This window comes from Aulonocara stuartgranti, assembly GCF_965226115.1.
Source record: "Aulonocara stuartgranti genome assembly, chromosome: 5".
NCBI lineage: Eukaryota > Metazoa > Chordata > Actinopteri > Cichliformes > Cichlidae > Aulonocara > Aulonocara stuartgranti.
This window is the reverse complement of record NC_138943.1, coordinates 18,065,636-18,087,405: the sequence shown is the minus strand read 5'-3', so window position 1 is coordinate 18,087,405 and position 21,770 is coordinate 18,065,636. Positions and strand designations below refer to the sequence as shown.

Genomic DNA, 21,770 nt, shown 5'->3' with positions numbered 1-21,770 from the left:
TTGGACATATTGAGAAGAAGAAAAAACAAGGGCTTTAGACTATAGACCCTCCTACTAGCTGTTCCTCAAAATTAGTGGGATCTTTCAACAAATAGTTAAGCAAGTAGATGATCATCAGAACATAACCTGCTCTGTAACATTAAGTTACCATCAAACCATAGGAGCGTAACCACTTTAGTAAAACTGAAAGTGCTAGGTTAACTTTCAACTTACCTCACTAAGCTTTTAATTCTGCTTATAGGCCTCAAGTCACATTTTTTAATCAGTTATGATTTTGTAAACAACAGGAAATGATGGTTATCCCACTGATGGGGGCAGTGACAGATCAGAAAATGCATCAATGCAATTTCGGTATTCTGTTGTTTATTTGGGGTGATATGTTTAATATTTTCGTCTATTAGACATAACCTGAGGTTTTAAAGGCTATCTAGTGTACACTGCCAAACATCTCCTTCCTGTATTACCCTGAACCACTGCTGAATCAGGATATTAGTGAGTCTTCTGTACACCTTAACAAACAGTGTGCTGATAGCATATCAACTCCCAGCAGAGAGGGACAGACAGACAGGCAGCAAGAGAGCAAATGCCCTTATCGCTGCCTGCCATATGATAGGATTAGCTGGAGTGTTGGTTAACAAAGCATTAATGAACAGTTTTAATTGCCTGCATGAATTCCCTGCCAAGCACCCTGAACTACACACAAACGCACACATCATACAGATAACAACACAGGGTTGTGACGTGTTTTGTCCCATCTGAAATTGTGTCCAAGTGATAGAAAATTTGCATTCATGACTCAAGTACAGTCACAGTATTACTGCTGTTGTTCCAATCTGTTTGAATACAATGTGCCACAGAGCATGGGTTTGAAGGCATTCATTTAATTTAACCTCCATTCACTCCTTCACGCAATGCAGACTTAATTGAAATCAATGTTGAAATCAATGTTTTTGATAAGCTCCTGGTGCCATATTACAGTCCAGCTTCTCTGCAGTCACAGGACTTCCAGCTGTCGCCTGAAACCCCTCTGATTACAGCAGGGCAGTGAACATCTTCTGTTTATGTTGCTATGACAATGCTGTTTTTTACCAACCTTTGCCATTTCATCTGCCTACTATTCTGGATATGAGGCATATAATCAGCAATGTCTGCAGTGACACATTTCTGCAATTTTATTTTTTGTATATAGTGCTGCTTTAGTGATTTTATTATATTTTATTCTTAGGTAGTATATGTATTTGGGTATCCAAATTTCCCCCTTTCCTCCTTCATCAGTAACACTGTGATAGCTGTTCCCATTAGTTAAATACCTTTCTCATTACAGACATTTTCTCATGTCAAACAGTTTAGGAGGCTCAAACATAAACATCCCAAAATGGTCAGCAGCTTCTGCACTTCACCAGTCATGCTAATAATTAACTGCTGGTCTAACTGCACAGCCCAAACAGACACAGCATGCCTCTGATACGGCACTGACAGAGGAAGGCTAAAAGTATGCCACACTGCAATCAACACAAGATTTCAGCATAATCGTGGGAGAAGAATACTGAACTTGAGGTAAATATTTCAGATTGTTGGATGACAAAATACAGTCTGGCATCATGAAATGGCTTATCAGTAGCACGATAGTTGAATTTTGCATGTTTTCTCAATTCCTTGGCAGAACGTTCTTGGTTCGAACCTGTTGGCTGGCAAGGCAGGGAAGGCCTCTTTGTTTGCATGTTCTCTTGCTTTATGGTTGCCTTTGTGAGTTCTCTCTGGGTACTCCAACTTCCTCCTACAGTCCAAAGACAGGCATGTTAAGCTGATGACTTTTAACTGGCTGAAAGTATGAATAACCAAACAATATTGTTCCAGATAGATAGCTAGAAGGACCGATCGATAATTTAGTGATCCCACAAGGGATAAGCAATGATGGAAAGAAATGGATGGATACACAGATGCATGTAGTCACTTCTGGCAGCTAACCATCAGAAATACATTTCCTATCAGTACTCACATAGTTATTTTAATAGTATTAAATGACAAAATCACAGGAAATGTCTCGAGGAAAAGTTTTGAGAAAAGATTCAGATTTGTGTTAAATTATACTCATTCACGTTCAAAAATTATGGTTTGAAGATGCACAAAGTAGATTTTCACTGAATGGAAAGGATTAAAATGAGTTCATCAGAGGGACAGCTCAGATTGAGTGATTTAGAGACCGAGTTGGAGAGGCAAGGCTTTAATGGACATGTGCAGAAGAGAGATAGTAGATATATTGAACAAAGGATGTTGGGGATGGAGCTGCCAGGCAGGAAGAAAAGAGGAAGACCACAGAGGAGGTTCATGGATGTAGTGAAGGAGTACATGCAGTGGGGTTGGTGTGACTGCAGAGAACGCTAGGGATAGAGTGAGATGGAGGCAGATGATCTACTGTGGCAACCCATAAAAGGAACACCCAAAGTTCAAAAACAATGCTTATCCATATGTATTTAATTGTGACAAGTGGGAAGTGAGAGACCAGTGTTACTATGAGCCTAACATTTTATTTGATAAGAATTCAGTACCAGCAGGTAGGGGTTTAAACAGAAGAATTTCTCTGTGTTGGAACAAAACAAGAAAAGAGATGGTGACTTTCTGCTGGCACAAACAAGTGAAGCGCCCCAGTAGAGAGTATCATTGCCTCAGCAGATCCTCAACCAGAGAACCCATCTCTTCTAGCCTCTTAGGCCTTCTGCCATGCCACATTTATCACCAAATGTACTAGCACTGATAGCTCAACACTGAAACTCAGAGGCGGCCTCCTTTCTTTGTGGCATTTTCTTTAATATAGTGGAGTAAACAAAAAGATGAAAGAAATACATGTTCTTTATGTGAGACAGTATGACATACAGATAAATGAGTAAAGGTAAAAGGACAAGCAATTCATAATTTACATATTCTCTCATTTGAATATTCATTTTCATTCATTTTTATTGCTAAGTGATTATTCTTAAAGACATTATGTGCTAAAACCTTATGATTAGGTCTTCACTGAGTCAGAAAGCATCACCTTATTACTGAAGAGGGTTTAATTAGTGTCCCATTACCTGTCAAGAACCATTTCCTTGTCAACGCAGTGCTCTAACTGTCTCTAACTTAGACAAATTGTTAATGTGTTTGTGTCGCTCAAGGAACATCATGTGCTTGACACAGTTTTCAGACTGTTACCCATACAGCTTACATAAAAGTTCAGCTACAGTTAAGATAGCAACCTTTTAAAAAGAGGTTTAAAAAAGAGAGAAATGAAGATTTTAATAAGGCAGAAGAATGAAAAGTAAATGTTTGGAAAATGGGCACCGGATGTCACCATGGGAACAGTGTGAACCGTTGTTTTTGTGAAATGTTATTGCAACACCTCAGTTTACTTTAGGAGGCACAAATGCAGGATTCTCTGTAAAAGAAAAATAATAATAATAATAATTCAAGGAATAAAAATGTTTCAAGACAATCAGTCAAAGTTTATATACAACAGCAACATCTGAACTGGTTAACAGTTCACCATGTATTCATATTTGTGGCAATAAAAAGGTGGAAGACAGTATCAGTAACAACATTAATCTAAATGAAAGTAATTTTTGGCCAGGAAAAATCCAAATTTAAGATAATTCAATTCACTTTTTTAAACAAAATTAATAACTTGTACGAATGTATGACATTCAACATTTTCATTTGAAAACCCAAATGTTAACCTCCCGATAATGTCAGATGAAAAGAAGGGACTCAGCGGAGTCACTCTTTTGGGCACCACAGATCCTCTCAATCCAACAAGACGGGCAAGACATAAGAACTGCCATTTTTGATATTTGAGCTACTTTTCTGGCATGGCTGTGTTGTACCTGTAAGTCACATTAAATGCTGAGACTATCCCAGAGTGAGTGTTTATATAACAGAAACAAAACCACCTTATTCAATGGCTTGGTCTTAAAATTTCTGAAATGTCTCTGTTATAAGGATTCTTGTTTTTCTTACCCCCTTTTTTCCTCCCTCTCCCTCACCTCACCAGACTTACCTTGTTTCCCTTTCTCACCTTTGATTGGCTTTGGAGTTTGCCCTTAATTGCGCTCACCTGTCACACATTATATAAGGACTGCACTCACTTACAGCTCACTCTTTTCACTCCCACATAGGGTGGCAGCTCAGATGAGTTTGATTTGGTCTCTTGAGTTTAAGCGTTATTCTTAAGTTAATTAGTAACTTAAAATCCAAACCTTATTTTCTTTTCAGAGTTAGCAGACCATGTGTCTTCCTTTAAGTTGAGTTACCACTGATTACAATTCAATAAACTGAGATACTGCAACAGATTGATGGCTGTTTTATTCGCATCCTGACCGGATGAGGTTTTGGTGATAACAACATCCACCTTCCTTTGAACCTCCTCATTAACATCACTATATCACAGAATAAATCCTTTTGCTGAGATGGAAATATACTATATATGATACTATCCTTCACCAAATGTCCTCAAAGCTAGTGAGTACCTAGCAAGCATGCATCTATGCAACATCCGCAGCCACTCTTCCTCGCATTCCTTAATGCTGCTTATGCAGAGAGGAAGGAATCTGATGTAATGCCTGCCTGCCCTTGGCTGTCAAGTCCACACACACACACACACACACACACACACACACACACACACACACACACACACACACACACACACACACAAAAGCATGCATACATACACAGACAAACGTTATTTACAGTATAATTACTTCCATGACAGTTCAGATGCAAGCCCATCACTGAGTATTATCAAACAACTGAGTCGTGTAACAGTCTATAATACACAGAGAAAAATCTATGACTTCTATTACTGAACCACACATGTGACCAGTGATATCACCAGTGTAATCCAGAGGAAAAACAGTGTTCATTGATCTGTTCTTTGTTTTTTTTCCCCTCTCTTAAATGAATCTATTCAAGATTCATAAAAAATCCCGAGGTCATGATAACAGTTAGCAGCTAGAATATCCCATCAAACATATTCATTATCATTCAAATGTAAGGTTACTGCGCAGAAATATACCAGAAATGACAGAAACTGTTTATTTGTTTGGCCTTTAAAGGGCCACAAATGCAAATCTGTGTAGAACACAAAATGATCACATTTAGATCACAAAGCCATCTCAAAAACCTGCTGTTCGCTCTCTTGCTCTCTCACCATAACCTGAGCCAGCCAAGCAGAACATGCACTTGTCTTGCTTCATGCATCAATTTTAACATTGCCGAGGGGCGCATTGAGAGAGATTAGATGTAATTAGGAGGATGTTTAAGAGACAGTTGCATATTAGCATGAGTTTCACGTGGTGCTGAATGCCAAGCAAGCATCTCCTGCAGACATTTTATGTTTACAGACAGATGTTCTATAAAGCCCAACTGCCCCATAAGGAAAGGAGCTCTGATTGTACTTCTCATACAGTCAGGAGAGGCAGGATAAAACTATCAAGGCATGCACATTCAACACTGGCCAATAAGAAAACACTTTTATACTCTATCCTGAGTTTTAGCAGATATATTTTGAAAGAAACATAAAGCAGTTATTGTGTGGATTATGTTCACTGTACTATCAACTTTTAAAGCTAGGGCAGGAATATATTATTGTGCCATTGGGTCATTGTACTCATTTTTATTGTATTCATTTCTCAACATTTCATTATTTCCAGAAAACCTACTTACATTTCCTTATATACACACGTAATTTTACTCATATGACTTGTTGCACAATAAATTTTTAAGCAATAAATTGGGGGGAAAAACACCACCAAGATATAGTAAATATGATGCAAATTAACTAATTTTTAATTGTTTATTTTTTTATTTTCAGAAGGTTCAATGAACAGTCCATTTTTTTTTCTTTTAAAAAAGGACTTTCCTGGCAATTATTTAATTGCCCAGGTTAACCACGTGCTCTGAGTGCAACACATAGCAAAAGAAAAACAATACTGTTCTCTAAAAATTATCATTTTGTTTGTAAAATTCACCAGAACTGCTTTTACCTTGAAATAAAATATCTTTGGCTGTACATTGCTACATTGGTGATGCATTTCTTTACACCGCTGCCTCATGAATTGTCATTAAAAAGGCTAATTTCCGAAGTAAATCAAGCATTCCTGCTTTGTTGCACCATTCAAATCTTCATCAAAACAAACAATTTTCAGTGCGTCAGTTGCCAGCTCTGATGTTTTTTTTTTTTCATCTCATATGTGCATCAAGTGGTTCAGACCAAAAAGCAAACAACAACAAAAAACCCACTATTAATAAAACCATTTCTTTCCCAATCAACCAGTACAACACAATCATTCTCAAAGATATTATGATTGGAAAAATGATCATGTTCCCTCTAACATGTTAGCAAACATTGTGACCAATGGAAAAGCATCAGTTTTGTTGTTGGAGATCATTCTCTGTGTCTGAAATTAGTGAAAGATTTATTGTTTATGCAAGGCCAGTGGTGACATTTAGTTTTCTAAGAATTACTTTAAAAGTCTCACCTGAGTGAAACTCAGACTGAAACTTGAGAAGAGAGAAGAAAACAGGACTGACTCACACAGGCACACACACACACACTCATACACAAAAGTAAATAGGACATGCTTCGAAGAAAAATGGCAGAGACAGATTACAGATTAAGCGTGCCACATCCAGCTCTCTAACTCCTCTTTCTGTCTCTTTTCACATGGTAAATACTTTTCTTTTCTTTGCCTGGAGAAAGTAGTGGGAAACAGTGAGTCAGACTGGAGTGCTCAGAGCTGGACTGGACTGTTAATGCTGCTCAATGAATTAAGAGTCGGTTCTGCTGGTTTACCATTTGAATGACTGGGAGGCTTGGGAAGGTGGTGAGCTCAGGACACAAAGAGATACTTCACAGCCAAAATGCAGTTGGGTTCACATCTACATGTCTAAATATTTGCTTCCAGCAACACAGCATATATTGCATAAGTAGAAAGACATTATACTGTTCAATAACACACAAAGTATTTTTGTTGTTGTTGTCCTTACATGTCTAATATCAATTTGATTGCTTGAACATCTCAATAACTTTTTTTATGTGTGAACCTTTTGGGATAAGTTTCGGTTACAAATGTTATAAATTAGCACCAATTTACCCAATTTAAAAATCACAACTTTTAACATATTGACAATTTTAAAAGCACATCAAAGGACAACCTCGAAACTGAGCGCCTATCAGAATCCAACTGAAAGTCTGGCTAGTTGAGGAGATACAACAATTTACCATGTTTTTGATAGTAACTACTAAATGGCTACTATCAAAAGCATTTTCTATTTTTCTGTTGTTCATTGTGCAAGATCATTATAGTTGTGGTTTACATAAATTGCCTGAACTACATTTGTAGTTCAAGCAAAACCATGTCGAGGATACAAGGATAAGTGCCCTGATATCAGTCCACAAATCATTCCTGGTTATATACTGTTGTATTCTTTGTACATCCTGAAGCTGATAAGTACGGAGCCACCTTCCCATGACAACTAGTGTAATCATGACGTTTGCGATACCACTGAGGTTCTCACTTTAAACCTTCAGAGACAAGGACAGTTTCTGTGAAATGGCATTGGTTTTTTTGGGGGGGTTTTGCAACTATATAAGATCCAAACCCTGACACTCCTTAAAGTTGAGTTCAGCTGCTTATTTTATTAAAGGGGTCCCTGTTCTCATAACTAACATAAAATATGTGACTGCTATTTGTTCTGTGCAGTGTTTGGCTGGGGGTAAGATGGTTGTGTGATGGAATAGAGAAAGTTTTTAAGCCTGTGAGAGCTTTGTTTCCCCAAAGGGGCTTTCAAGAACCCTGACATCGGTGAGGTGAGCCCATCAAGCTAGTCCTGATTACAGCGAGAACTTCACTTTTTTTCACTTTGTTTTTACAGCACGTTACATCAGTTTCACAGATACCTATGAGGGTGCTATTTATACAGTCCAAATATCATATTATATGGCTTATTAAAATGTTTTGTCTAAATTGCCAACATGGCATGAGCAAGCTTTGTGAGTTCAGGTTCTAATAATGTTAAAGACATGCACCTCTATCATAAAAAGTCAGACTTTTTCTGTGCACTCTACCAATACCACAGTGATAGAAGCTGAAGATATGTGCACTGAAATGAGAGTCTACATGACAGCGATGCCATTTAACTTAAAACTTAAAAGTCCACTGCAGCAGCACTCACTGATAGGCAGCAACCTCCGGTCAGGTCAAGAGACAGGACTGATGCACCAAAATAAGCCAAATCCTTGGACGCTCCATAGAAATTCCATCTGCTCCCAGCATCTGTGCCAAACACCTCAAGACAACCCGAGGTGTGGAGTCCGTGCCCATATGGATGACAGCTGTTTTGGCAGCACCAGGGAAAACAACACAAGATTAGGCAGGTGGTTTTAATGGTGTGCTGTTTAAAGAATCGTTAAAAAACACAAAAACAAATCACAAAAACTGAAATTAAGCTGTTAAGGATCAGCATGACCTGAATAGCATGGAACTGTTTGCATCTGCTAATGGCCTAATTAATCACATAGGCCACTGCATGTGTCACATAGTAGAACAACAAATTCTTTTCATTTCCACTTCGCACAAAATTCGCCCCACCCCCACACCCCACTCCCACCGACCTCACTTCCTTTTCCATAGCAGGAATATCTCCAGGCAGTCTTGCAAGACAATGACACACAATTACCCAGAGCAAAAAAGCACTGTGGCACTGACAAATGTAGTTTTTACTGTGCAGGCAACACTATGTTCTCACATCAGCACTAACTACCTCCTATTTATCTCAGCCAAGGAAAGAGAGGGGGAAAAAAGTGAAGGGAAAAGGGAGGCAGGGAAAGAGAAAGTCAGAGTGATCGAGACAGACAGAAAGAGGAGGAACTAAGCCGTGGGCTACGAGACACAGCGAGACGTTCCATGACAACCGAGCAGAAGGATTCAGAAACATTTCCTATTAGAAACGTCACATGCCAAATAAGCAATTGCTCAGCAAGAAGGTGCAGCTGCATAATGACCTATGGCTTATTTCTCATGCAGACATGAGTGACACTGGCTATTTTGTACAGCTCTATTGAATTGAAACTGATGTAATTCAGAAACACTGAAAGGCATTTTTATAGTTAGACCCTTCAGTTAAAACTGAAAAGTGTCACTACACCAAATTTTTTAGCCTATGGGCATTAAATCTTCTCTTTCTGTAATTCACCATTAATGTTACAATATGTATGTATGTATGTATGTATGTATGTATGTTATTGAAATACTTTTTTTTTTCATTTTACGTACTTGTATTGTTCAAAAGATGATATCTAAAAAAGTTGTTCCTACAATTAGTATTGTTGTGGTCAATACTAATAGATCTTGACTTAACCTCAAGTTTTGCTAGTTTTGCAAAATGTCATTTATTACATTTGTCCAAATAAAATAAAGAAAGTCTTTCTTTGGTCTCCAAATATGGTGACATTAATCTAAATGTCATGCTGTAAGGCGGACATGATTTTCTAGAGACACCAGTTCCACAGTGCAGCCATGACTGAGATTTCTGTGTCTGCGGTCTTTCATTTGTGAAGGTTATCCAGAGACCTAAACCATTCAAACCCCGGCCTGTGTTTGTAGTTTGTTCATTGCCCAGCAATCGTATATGTTGTCTTCCTTTCATTTCGAAATCCCAGCATAATTATCAGCTAATACTACTTAGTTAAATGGTTTGAATAGCAAGGTGCATAACAAATTTACTCTTGACCTCCTTGCGGCTATATTTCAATTTTTGTTTAGTTGCTACTTTCTAAAAACATTCTTCAACACAGAGGTCACAAAGGTGTCACAGTGTCTTTCAGAACTCAGTGAGCTGAGGCATAGCGCAAGAACAGCTGAATCAATGGGTATTTGAAGAGAGAGCTCTAATTGTATTCAGTCTTTAGCATTTAGAGCATTTCATAGTGCAGTGGGCACCAGGGGGCTTGAGAAATTAATCCATGGCCCCCTTTTCTTAAAGTTACTGAATGCCCTGAGTGGTCCTAGCACAAAAAAGCACAAGACCCAGTAGCAATAGGAACTGATGATCCATGATGCCTTTGTACTGTGCTGGTCATAAAGACTTCTCAGTGTTTCCTTCATGCTTCCTATGTCTATTTTCCGTACCCGTATCTTTCGCTTTATTTCTGTACATTTGTTTGTCTTTGTATTTTTGTGGTGAACATTCAACTGAGAACAGCAGATTGTTTTTAATGTGGATGTACATGTGGTATCTCAGTGCCCAATGAGCCACTGGGTTAGCTCAACTACAACAAGGGCAGCAACCTTTTACAAGTTGAAAGGCTTTCAGACACAGAAAGACAAAGTCTTGCATAGGACAGTGCACTTTCAGTTATTGTCTTAGTCATGAAATACACTGGGACAAAAATCCTTTCACTGTTCATGCCCACTGTAGGATTAAGATCATAGATTTGATAAGCGTTCTTTGTGGGGTGTTAGGCTTTGTGGTGTGTATACCAGTCAAGAAGAATGCACTTCTTTTCTAATCCTTGGAACACGATTTGAGTTTAGAGGAATTGTTAGCTTTCCTTTATATCGAAGACTTTCTAAAGGCTACAAAGCTCCGAGATCTTCAAATGACCTAAATGTGGGAATGAGAAGGAATGTCATAGTAGCTGCTATTTACATATATATATATATATATATATATATATATATATATATATATATATATATATATATATATATATATATATATATATATATATACATACACATATATATATATATATATACACATATATATATATATACCATCACTTCAGATGAAAATTAATGTTACTGTACATTACTGTGAATACAGTCCAGTCTGAATGTTAACTCTGTGAAAACACAAGGTGATGATGTGAGACATTTATTGCAAAACTGTATTTATTGAAAATTTACCACAGCAGAGGCAGTAAAATAAATTTGGTCTCACTGGAGGAGGAGAAATCAATTAAAAGCCTGTTATATTCAAACAACATGCACCAGTAACCTACAGTCTGTAGTTTTGGTCCCGTAGGGTGAACATTACTGGATAATCATTACATTTTCCATTATCACCAAGACATATCAAAATTGACAATTACACTTTTTCAATATGCAATAGAAACATAATCATGAAATCAGTAAATGTGACCTCCCAATGCCTGAGGCACAGCAAGTCACAAAGCAGCGCTGTTCATCTTAATGATCTCATGCTGCATTTCACTCATTACTCTTATAGTTTGCAGGCTGTTGTATCCTCAAGGCTCATGGGACCTTTACTTTAGTTCTATGTGCAAAAAATACAGTAGTTCAGAGCAATGATTTATCACAGTGATGCACATATTTTCCAATTGATCCTCACTGGTAAGGGAAATCTTTACAAATCCTAAAATATTGTTGAGTATTGGAAATCTATGAGATTCAAATCTGAAACGACTTATGTGTCACATGGAAGGTCTAATAGGCACTGACCTAACAGCAGATCATGTTGTTTTCAACACAGCTCACTCTCCGGAGAATATTTCCTGTTAAGGGAATAGTACTGTATTTTTTAAAATATTCATTTGTATACTTTGTTTTTTTTTTCATCTACTTTAAGATTTATGTAGTGTAGTAAAAATCAGATTGTACTGATTTTGTAAATAGGTCAAATGTGACACAATATTTGGATGCAAACTATAATTTCATATTTAGATTTTATATATACCAATAGCTTCTGTTTATAATAATAATGGATTGCATTTATATAGCGCTTTTTGAGACCCTCAAAGTGCTTTACAATTCCACTATTCATTCACACACACTGGTGGAGGCAAGCTACAGTTGTAGCCACAGCTGCCCAGCGGCAGACTGACAGAAGTGAAGCTGCCATATCGCGCCATCGGCCCCTCTGGCCATCACCAGTAGGCGGTAGGTGAAGTGTTTTGCCCAAGGACACAACGACCAAGACTGTCCGAGCCGGGCAACCTTCTGATTACAAGACGAGCTGCCAACTCTTGAGCCACGATCGCTCATTTATATAGCCTTTGTTTATATAGCAATTTTAGCAATTTTCTAAATGTTGCCAATACAAATAAAATCAGAAGAATTTTAAGCATAGTTTTAAAGATAAAAGACATTTTATGAAAGTTTTACCTAAAGGGAGTTTGACCGTATTTGATCTTGAAGAAGAGGTCAGAGGTTCAAAGTAGTGTAAGATTTTGAATCCCCATATATCATTTCCCATATGTTGTCAATACAAACGATGGTAGTAAGAAGTTTCCTTTTTAATGGCTCTATATATCATTATTAACACTTTGACCTTCTATTGGCCTTGATTGAGAGGTCAGAGGTCAAACGTGGCATACTTTAAATCTTATATGATACTTTCTCGATATTGACATTACATTTTGTAAGTGACATTGCATTTTATCGATTTTCAACCAATAAATCGTTATGTAAAGCCCTTTCATTTAAATGGGTTGTTAACACGATCCCAAAGTTTTATCAAGATTCATTCAAAAAATTTTGAGCTAACATGCTTACAGACACAAAATGACACGCAAACACTGCCAAAACATATCCTGCCTGGTGGAGGTAATAATCTTATCTTATAAATTCAATTCAGTTTTATTTATATAGCACCAAATCATATCAGCAGTCACTTCATTACATTACATTGTGATCTACCATCCATTACCAATCAGCAATCATGTCTTGGTCAGTTCAATTTGAAAAGATTTGTTTTTGTCTGTTCTGTGTTATACACTTCCCTATTTCAAATCACACACAATGTGCCATGATACTTTCTCAATTCAAGTCCTCAAACATCAGTTATGTATACGGGCATGTAGGTGTCAGAAATTACAATTAAGTCCTAAATAAATTAATGACAAACAGCATTTATATGGTTCCACACAGGACACTGTGTGTCATTGTCCCCTAAGACCTGCCGCTTTCTCTCTCTCACTCTATCAACACTCAGGTGGAGCTGAGAAAGCTTTGGTGCCTCGTCCTAACCCTGCCCATGTGTATGGCAAGACTCCCAGCACCCCTGCTTGCCAGAACCATCGCATTTTGGAAAAAAAAGGCCAGCTGCATCCAAATTTGCCACATTTGTGTCATCAGGACCTTGTCTTGATATTTTGGAACCATAAAATCTTTAAAGTATAGTGTGAGGATCAGATCTAGTGTACTAGATATAACGCAGTGAAGTCATCCATAACATTTTTAAGGAGGGTGTTTTTTAAAGCCTTGCAGCCTGACTGACAGAGGCATGGATTTAAAATGCATATTTGTATTTGCAAGATTAGCTGCAAGCCAGGATTTTTTTTGTTCAGCTCATTATCTATATGAAACAGTGTGGTAAGAAGCATAATAGTAGATGCAAACATGTTTCACTGTAGTTTAATAAACTAAGTACTCAGCATGAGCTTATTGTTTTAACGGATCTCAGGACAAAGTGGACAATGAATAAATAATTCAATAAATCGAAGATTAAGAGACATTTGCTGGGTAACTGTCATGAGTTGTGGCATCAGACAGCTTTTCCTCTGCACATGAATGATGCTGATCAGAAGCTGTATGTGTGAGAACTGAGCTAATGGCGACTGTGTGTAACTCTAATTGGTGAAGCTTGCAAGTCATGCAGTAAACACATCAAACTGTCATTGTAATGAATATTATTATAGCCAGTTACAGTGATTTCTTCTGTATATGATTCATTTGCCAGTTCCTGTGCATGAACTCAGGTGCAATTAGCTTGAATCTTATTTTAGTTTCAGTTATGGACTCATGACAGACCAGCAGCTCCTTTTAAAAAAATCTCTTCAAACTTAAAAAATGGCACTTTTTAAAGTCAAAGGCAGTGTAATATTGACCTCTGTAAAACAGCTCACATGGTCTTTACCATAGACTATATATAAAAGTCTATTGTGCACCACTATTACATTGACCCACCGGTAATAGAATTCCCATTGTGATGCCTTAAGCCAAGCTCTTTTTTCCTCCACTGATAATCCAGATATCAGCAGTCAGTCACAAGGGATTAGCAAAAGAGCATAGGACCATAATTTACAAAATAAACTTCTTGTTATATTCAGTGTTATTTGAAACAGTTGATTGAGACCATAAAGTCATTTACATGTACAACCGAAGTCACAGAGCAAGGGCATTTCCCCTTGAATCACATACAGTCATGTGAAAAAGAAAATTTTCACAGGACTATATTTGCAGTCCTGTGAAATCTCTTTGTGAAATCTCTTTAGCTGAAATGACTTTATGTAATTGTTTCCATGTGACTTTATCAATCTCTCCCATCAAAGTTGGGGATTTTCATCCACTTTTCTTTACAATGTTGATTCACTTCATTCAGGTTTGTTGGCATTTGCAGTAAGCAGTGATTTCAGGGTGTAGTGTCACAGGAGGAGATCTCCATCATCTAATCATGCCTTCCCTATTTGAGTTGGACTCTGGAACCTGATGGGAGATGTGTGTGTTGTGCTGAGTGAAAGAACGCAAATTGAAAGCTGTGCAAGCTAAAGAGTAGAAAACAATGCAAATAAACATTCACTTACCTTGCAGTACTGTGCACACTTTGTAACAGTGGTGCTATGTATTATGGCCAAACATCTTTTCTTTGCTGTCATGTGTCCAAAGGATATTGTGTCAGAAACACTGTGTTTTGTTCAGATCGAGGGAAATCCATGCCTGGGAAGATTGTGGCATTGCATTAACACGCACCTGCATATTCCTGACAAGCAAACGGCCAAAACCTTTGGTTTTATAGATGCGGACAACTTGCTGATGATCAATTAATTAAGTGCATTTGATTAGCGGCACCTGACCAATACTTCGATTCACAGACCAAAAGACAAATATAGACCAACAGTATAGGGCTTCTTAGTGTCATTAGTATTTTTTAAAACCATTAATTGTAGAACTGGACAACTGACGTAACCAACATCAAAGGTGCAGTATCTAAAGATCCCAATATACTGTGTCCGTCAGTGAACTTTTTTTTTCTTTTACATGGAGTCAGCTGGAACAGATTCAGCCTCCAATGGACCAGAGGATCCAGAGTAGCCTGACTGGCTCTGACTCATGAAGAAAGGGGGAGTGAGAGACAGAGAAAGAGTGGAGTATGACCTCGAGGCTCCCCTCCATCCACCCACCACCATTCACCCATCCATTCTTAATGGGATACTCTAACCTGGCTGTTTAACACAAATTAACATCAAAGCTCCCTTCAGACGGAAGTCTGGCTTTGGAAGCTTTGGGCTATAATGGCCTGTTTGGAGGGCATTAAATATATATATATATATATATATATATATATAGTGGTGGTGGTGGCTAACCAACCGGACATAGTGGTGGTAGACAAACAGAAGAAGACGGCCGTAGTGATCGATGTAGCGGTTCCGAATGACAGCAATATCACGAAGAAGGAACACGAGAAGCTGGGGAAATACCAAGGGCTCAGAGAAGAGCTCGAGAGGATGTGGAGGGTGAAGGTAACGGTGGTCCCCGTGGTAATCGGAGCACTAGGTGCGGTGACTCCCAAGCTAGGCGAGTGGCTCCAGCAGATCCCGGGAATAACATCGGAGATCTCTGTCCAGAAGAGCGCAGTCCTGGGAACAGCTAAGATACTGCGCAGGACCCTCAAGCTCCCAGGCCTCTGGTAGAGGACCCGAGCTTGAAGGATAAACCGCCCGCAGGGGCGTGCTGGGTGTTATATATATATATATATATATATATATATATATATATATATATATATATATATATATATATATATATATATATATATATATATATATATATATTTATAGAAATGTATGGTGTTTTTCCGAATCATATGTTGTAATGTCGTACAGCAGGACTCATTCATGTTGGTAACCACACAGACAGCCAACACAGTTTTCTCAGAAGAGACCTTGTAACTGGTTAACTATAGTCTTGACTAATAAAATTAATAACATATGCGCTACCTGACAAACCAGGTGACCATATGTCAATTAACAGCTTTCGTCAATGCTGAGATAAATTGGTACTCATTGTTATTTTGCTTGTCATTGCAACAAGTGTCTTTGATCAGTTTGTTCTTGTATGTTTTCAGTCAACACATTCCTGTCATCTCCACCTGAGAATGCAGAGTTGAGGTCATGGTTATTTCACATGCTTAACAACAGATTGTGCAAATTTATATAAATATCACTTCACTGGCATCAACCAGCCTGCACCACTTTCATTTATTAATATCTATTACACAAAACAATTCTAAAGTCTAAAGTTTAATTTTGGGGGGTAAAAACTGCCGTGGCAGCATTACACTGAAGAGCTCCTAAGCAATTGACACCGGTACGTACTACACAACGGGCCCATGCAAGCAATGAAGTAGACAAGTTCCCTTGTTTGTTTATCCATTAATGATAAATATCCATTCACTGAGGGCAAAATTAAATGAAGTGCTGCTTGACACTGAGTTCATTAATCTGTAGCGAGGAACAGTGGGAGAGTGGTTATGGCTTCCTGCTGTTAAGTGATTCTAGTTGGCTGGCATAATGATGTTAGTTTTACATTAACTTGATAATATTCTCTCCCAGAGGTGCTGCAAAATATGCTTCCATCAGGGAAGACTGGGATGAAACTAATTTGTAATGATGTTGTCAGTGTGCTTGATAATAGAAAATTTTCTTTCTACATTTTAGGCATTTGACTTTCTGGATATATATATTTTTTTAAATTACAAAAACAGACTAAAGGGAAATGGCTAATAAGGACTTCTGCCTCTACTGCTAGCCCATTTGTTAACATTGGGAAGCATTGTTTTATGAATTAAAAATACTATCATTAATATCATTCTTCTTACCATTGTTACTATAAACAGCATACATATCCCATAGCAAAATAACTTAGTAAGAGCAGTTGCATCTCTACTGGTTAAAAATAAGAAAAAGTCCTATTTGTTTGTGCTTTTTTTAAGGATGATTAACATCTATGCAAGTTCAAATTCATGAGTAGCTGTACTGCATTGAGCTAAACGACAACATCAGCATGCTACTAACTTATGTAAGTTAATGTTTTCATGTGGCTGTAGTACCACGTAGACATACAATACTGCAGAAAAGAAGTATTTGCCCTCTTCCTCAGGTCATCAAACAAATTTTAATATTATAAATAAACCACCCAAGCCAACCTGTTGAATCAAGCACTGTCTGGCAGTGGCAAATTTGGTAGGCTAAAGGATCTCAAAAACCAACACATCATAAAACACATATCATCTAAAGAAACTCCAGAACAGCTGAGAAACAAAGTCACTGACACCTATCTGTCTGGAAAAGGATACAAAGCCATTTCCAAGGCTTTGGCGTTCCAGTCAAACACAGTGAGAGCCATCATCAAACAAATGGTGAATCTTTCCAGGAGTGGCCAACCTACTAAAATTACTCCAAGAGCACATCAATGACTCATCCAGAATGCCACAAAAGAACCAAAAATAGCATCTCAAGAACTGCAACTCTCACTTATCCCACTTATGGTCAGAGGTCATGATTCATAATAAGTAAGAGACTGGGCAAAAATGGGATTCGTGGGCGAGCTCCAAGGAAATCCACTGTTGACCAAAAATAACACAAAGGCACAGTTTAAAAATTGCATTTTATGTTTAATTGAGTTGTCTTTGTCTAATATTAAAAATTTGTTTGACAATCTGAAAAACTTAGGTTCAACACATATGCAAAACAAATATCCATTGCTACACAACATTTACTGATATGTTCATATTGGACTCGCTAAAACAGCACACTGCTTTGCTGTTTGATTCAAACAAGCTGCACTAGTTAGAGTCTGTCAGTCACAATACAAACACTTCACAGCATCCATTCACTTTTGTCAGAATGAGCAATGCTCATGTCATATTCTTCAGTCGTAAGTACCATTCGCTCAGTTCACCATTCACTGAAAACACAATCATGTGCTTTTGAGCACATTCATGCACAACTCAGCACCACTTTGGTGAATTCAGGGTAGAACAGAAACTATTAATTAATCTGTCACATTCAAAACCAAATCCTTTGTGTTGCTGGAGCCAGCAGGTGACCAAAAACCACACACATACAAATTTCCTGTGCTACTTCACTGCAGTTCCCTTTAACAGGCTTCCCATTTAGCAAGGTTTGTTACTGCCCCAGAGAGTGAGACAGAGGCCCCCCAGTACACTGGCTGAATGGCTTCTCTGGTTCATAGCAGGTTGTTCCTCTCCCTCATACAATTAATGCTTTACTGCCAGGTATGCAGGTCACCAGTGACAGCACTATTATAATGTTATGTGAATTGATGGCTATTATTTATTCTAGTTCAATTACTTGTATATCTCTGAAGAGCAACCACATATTTTATGAAGCAAAAAAAAGCAAAGTGGGGGGTTTCTGTAAGACATTATGGCTCATTGAGCTCTGCTTTCAAAAACCTGCATAGATGTAACACCGTCTTTAAGGCCGGATTTAAGAAATAAGTGCTTTAAATTAAAGTTGTAAAAACATATTTAGCGCCATCTTGTGCCAATACGCAACGTGATATCATCAGGTTGATTGGTTACATTAGTTTATGTTAGCGAACTAATACCCAATGATGTCAGCTAAATATGTTTTTAAAACTTTAAGCGCTTATTTCTTGAATCCGGCTTCAAGGACACCGTTGCATCTATGCCAGTTTTTTAAAAGAGCAGAGCTCAATGGTTTAAATATAGCTTTATACCATTATAAATATAAATACAGCAGTGCTGCAGAATGAGAAGCCTGAAGGACTAACACCAGACCAATGTCTGTTTTTAGGTCAAATCAAAATCAGAATGCCTTATTAATTCCATGGGGGTAAATTGTTTTGTTACAGATGCTCAATTTAAATATTCATCTGTAAAAGAGAAAATGTAAACGCTCTCTCCCTGCAGGGCGATCTTTATCCTTCAAGCTCGGTCTTCTACCAGAGGCCTGGGAACTTGAGGGTCCTGCACAGTATCTTTGCTGTTCCTAGGACTGCACTCTTCTGGACAGAGATCTCAGATGTTGTTCCTGGGATCTGCTGGAGCCACTCGCTAAGCTTGGTGGTCATTTCACCAAGTGATCCGATTACCACTGGGACCATTACTGCTATCACCCTCCACATCTTCTTGAGCTCTTCTCTCAGTCCTTTCTTGGCTTCTCATGTTCCGTTTTCCTTATGTTGTTGTCCACCAACCATGTCTGGTTGGTTAGCCAGCACCAGCTTGTGTATCTGGACCTGGAAGTCCCACAGGATCTTGGCTCAGCCTTCATTGACATCATTCTCAACCACCCTAGGGTGCATGTCCCATTTTGACCTCGGGACTTCCAGGCCATACTCAGCAGAGATGTTTCTGTATACTATGCCGGGCACTTGTTTATGGCGTCCCATGTATGCCCTGCCTGCTAGTATCCTACACTCTGCTGGATTGTCTCAGCGGCATCTATGCACAACCTGCACCTGGGGTCTTGCCTGGTGTGGTAGACTCCAGCCGCTCCTGCCATGATCAGTGCCTCTGCATTGTCCAGCCACTGGTTGGATTTCTGGATTTCAGCCACTTCTTCTACCTGCCGATCGTTCATACCACGGAGAGGCTTTTACTTCCATGATGGTTCCTTACCTTGCTCCTCTTCTTCATCGGGTTTCTGCTGCCTGAGGTATTCACTAAGCACACAGTTGGTAGCGGCCATCTTCCTGATGTACTCATGGATCTTTATTGCTGAATAGACACCTTATTTTAACGTGTGTGTGTGTGTGTGTGTGTGTGTGTGTGTGTGTGTGTGTGTGTTAAAATAAGGTGCAATATAAAATTTAATAATCTAAACTTAAATAATAATTTGTACAATATAAACAAGATATTACAATTGAAACTAGTCCAGGTGTCAAAAATCTTGAGTCCTATGTTGGGTTAGCTAACCAGTGCATGAAGCTCTTTACAAAAATGTCAGCCTCATGATTAAAGATGAACAAAAGGCACAGTGAACGTAATCCCAGAGGTTTTCAATCATGTGCTATTGAGGCTCAAGAGTCTGCCGGTTTCCGTTCCAGCCAACAGTGAACAGTGCAGCAGCTGATTTCACTGATTACAGTTTCAAACTGAGTCACAGAGCATGTGATTTTTCAGTGTGTACCGTCTTTAGCACTTTTTCATGCACATGAGAAAAGAAATAGAGAAATGGCAAAATATTCAGCTTGTATATCAATGGAACAAGATACGTCAATAGACTCTTTTGTATGTCACTGTCAGCATTTGTCATAATGCCATTCATTTCTTCTGGATGTCTGTGTTGCCATAATCGAACTCGTCTGACACTTCAGACCTGCCTTTCACACCTGTTCTGTTTTCTTACCGGTAGTATCACCGCTTTGCTCACCTGCCTCCACTTCCCCAATCAGACTTAACAGTTATCGTCCCCAATCAGGCTTATTCTCTCAAAATAGTAAAATGAAAAAATAAAAATACTAAAATGATTCAATCTAGCCTTGACTTTATTTACCCTTTTTAATTTGTTTCATGCTTTTGGGTTGCTCATTCTGAGTTGTGACAGATTATATGTAGCATGTTATTAAAAAATAATAGTTTTTAGTCAAAGTAGTATAAATGAGCCAATACTTACAACACTGCACAAACGTAATTACTAAAAAATCTGGCTTCCAAGGAGCCAGTGATATTTTACTCATTTTTACTGTGGTCTTGAGCAATGGTTCTCCGGGGGGGGGGGGGTTGTACCAACAAGGTGATTCCCAAACAGCTAATTAGCCAAAAACTTGGCATATCTCAGCATGGTTTCTAGTGTGTCATTGTAAAATTGGAGACTGAACTAGTGGGGTCCCAGAAAGTTCATTCTATTCTTCTGGATGTTGTGTTGCATAAGTTGAGGATAAAAAAAAAAGAAGTGGCAAGTCTGAAACTCGCAGAACTCAACATTATTGAAGCAGTGTGGGATCCTCTTGACAGAGAACAGAACAGAAGGCAGCCAACATCCAAAGAAGCGCTTGTGAGAAAAAAAAATGTCCTTCAAGAAGCCTGGAGAACTATTCCTGAAGACTACTTAAAGAAATGACAAGAAAGCTTGAAAAAGAGAGTTCAGGCTGTGTTGAAGAATAAAAGTGGTAACACCAAATAATGAGTTTCGTACTTGTTTGAATCCTACAAACTCATTTTTTCACTTTTCTCTTTTTTTTCCTTGCAAAATATGAAGAAACAAAAGGTGACTCAAGGCTTTGTACTGTAGCTATCTAACATAAAACACTTTCTTCATTTCATACTTACTGAACCCTCCATCATTTAACAGGCCTGAGTGTTTACCACTATGTGGGTATAGCAAAACTTATTCAGTAAAAGCTGTGACATTTTCAGTAACTTCAACAACTCACAGTCGTAAAGTAGTAACAATAATGAAAAGAAGAGTGGAGTTGTACATCAAAACACTGCAGTTCAATCACTCATTGATAAGGTAAAATTAAAGTTAGGTATTCAATATGAATAAATTAGCTAAATGTTGTTAAATGCTATAAACTATAGTCTTAGATGCTTTGTCGAACAATCCATTTCCATTTTCTGTAAATATATAACGCATATGTTTCGCTTAGAAAGTAAACATAAAAGAAACTTCAAGAATAACCCATGATTTTTACCTCCTCTGCCCTCTGTCAGTCAAGACTCACATGTTTGTTGACCTAAAGCTACAAATACCAACAAATTATTTTGAAAGTATAAAG

The 21,770-nt window shown here is 38.1% G+C and overlaps 1 long non-coding RNA gene across 3 annotated transcripts in view; it reads right to left on the bottom strand.

Annotated features, from left to right (window-relative positions):
• LOC309707532 overlaps positions 1–21,770 on the bottom strand; it is a 42,004-nt gene continuing 20,234 nt past the window's right edge. For all 3 annotated transcript variants that reach the window (XR_014277002.1, XR_014277003.1, XR_014277004.1), the window contains 2 exons: positions 8,212–8,371; positions 1–1,777 (listed from right to left, as the gene is read on the bottom strand). This is a non-coding gene — a long non-coding RNA (uncharacterized lncRNA). The remainder of the gene's footprint in view (positions 1,778–8,211; positions 8,372–21,770) is intronic.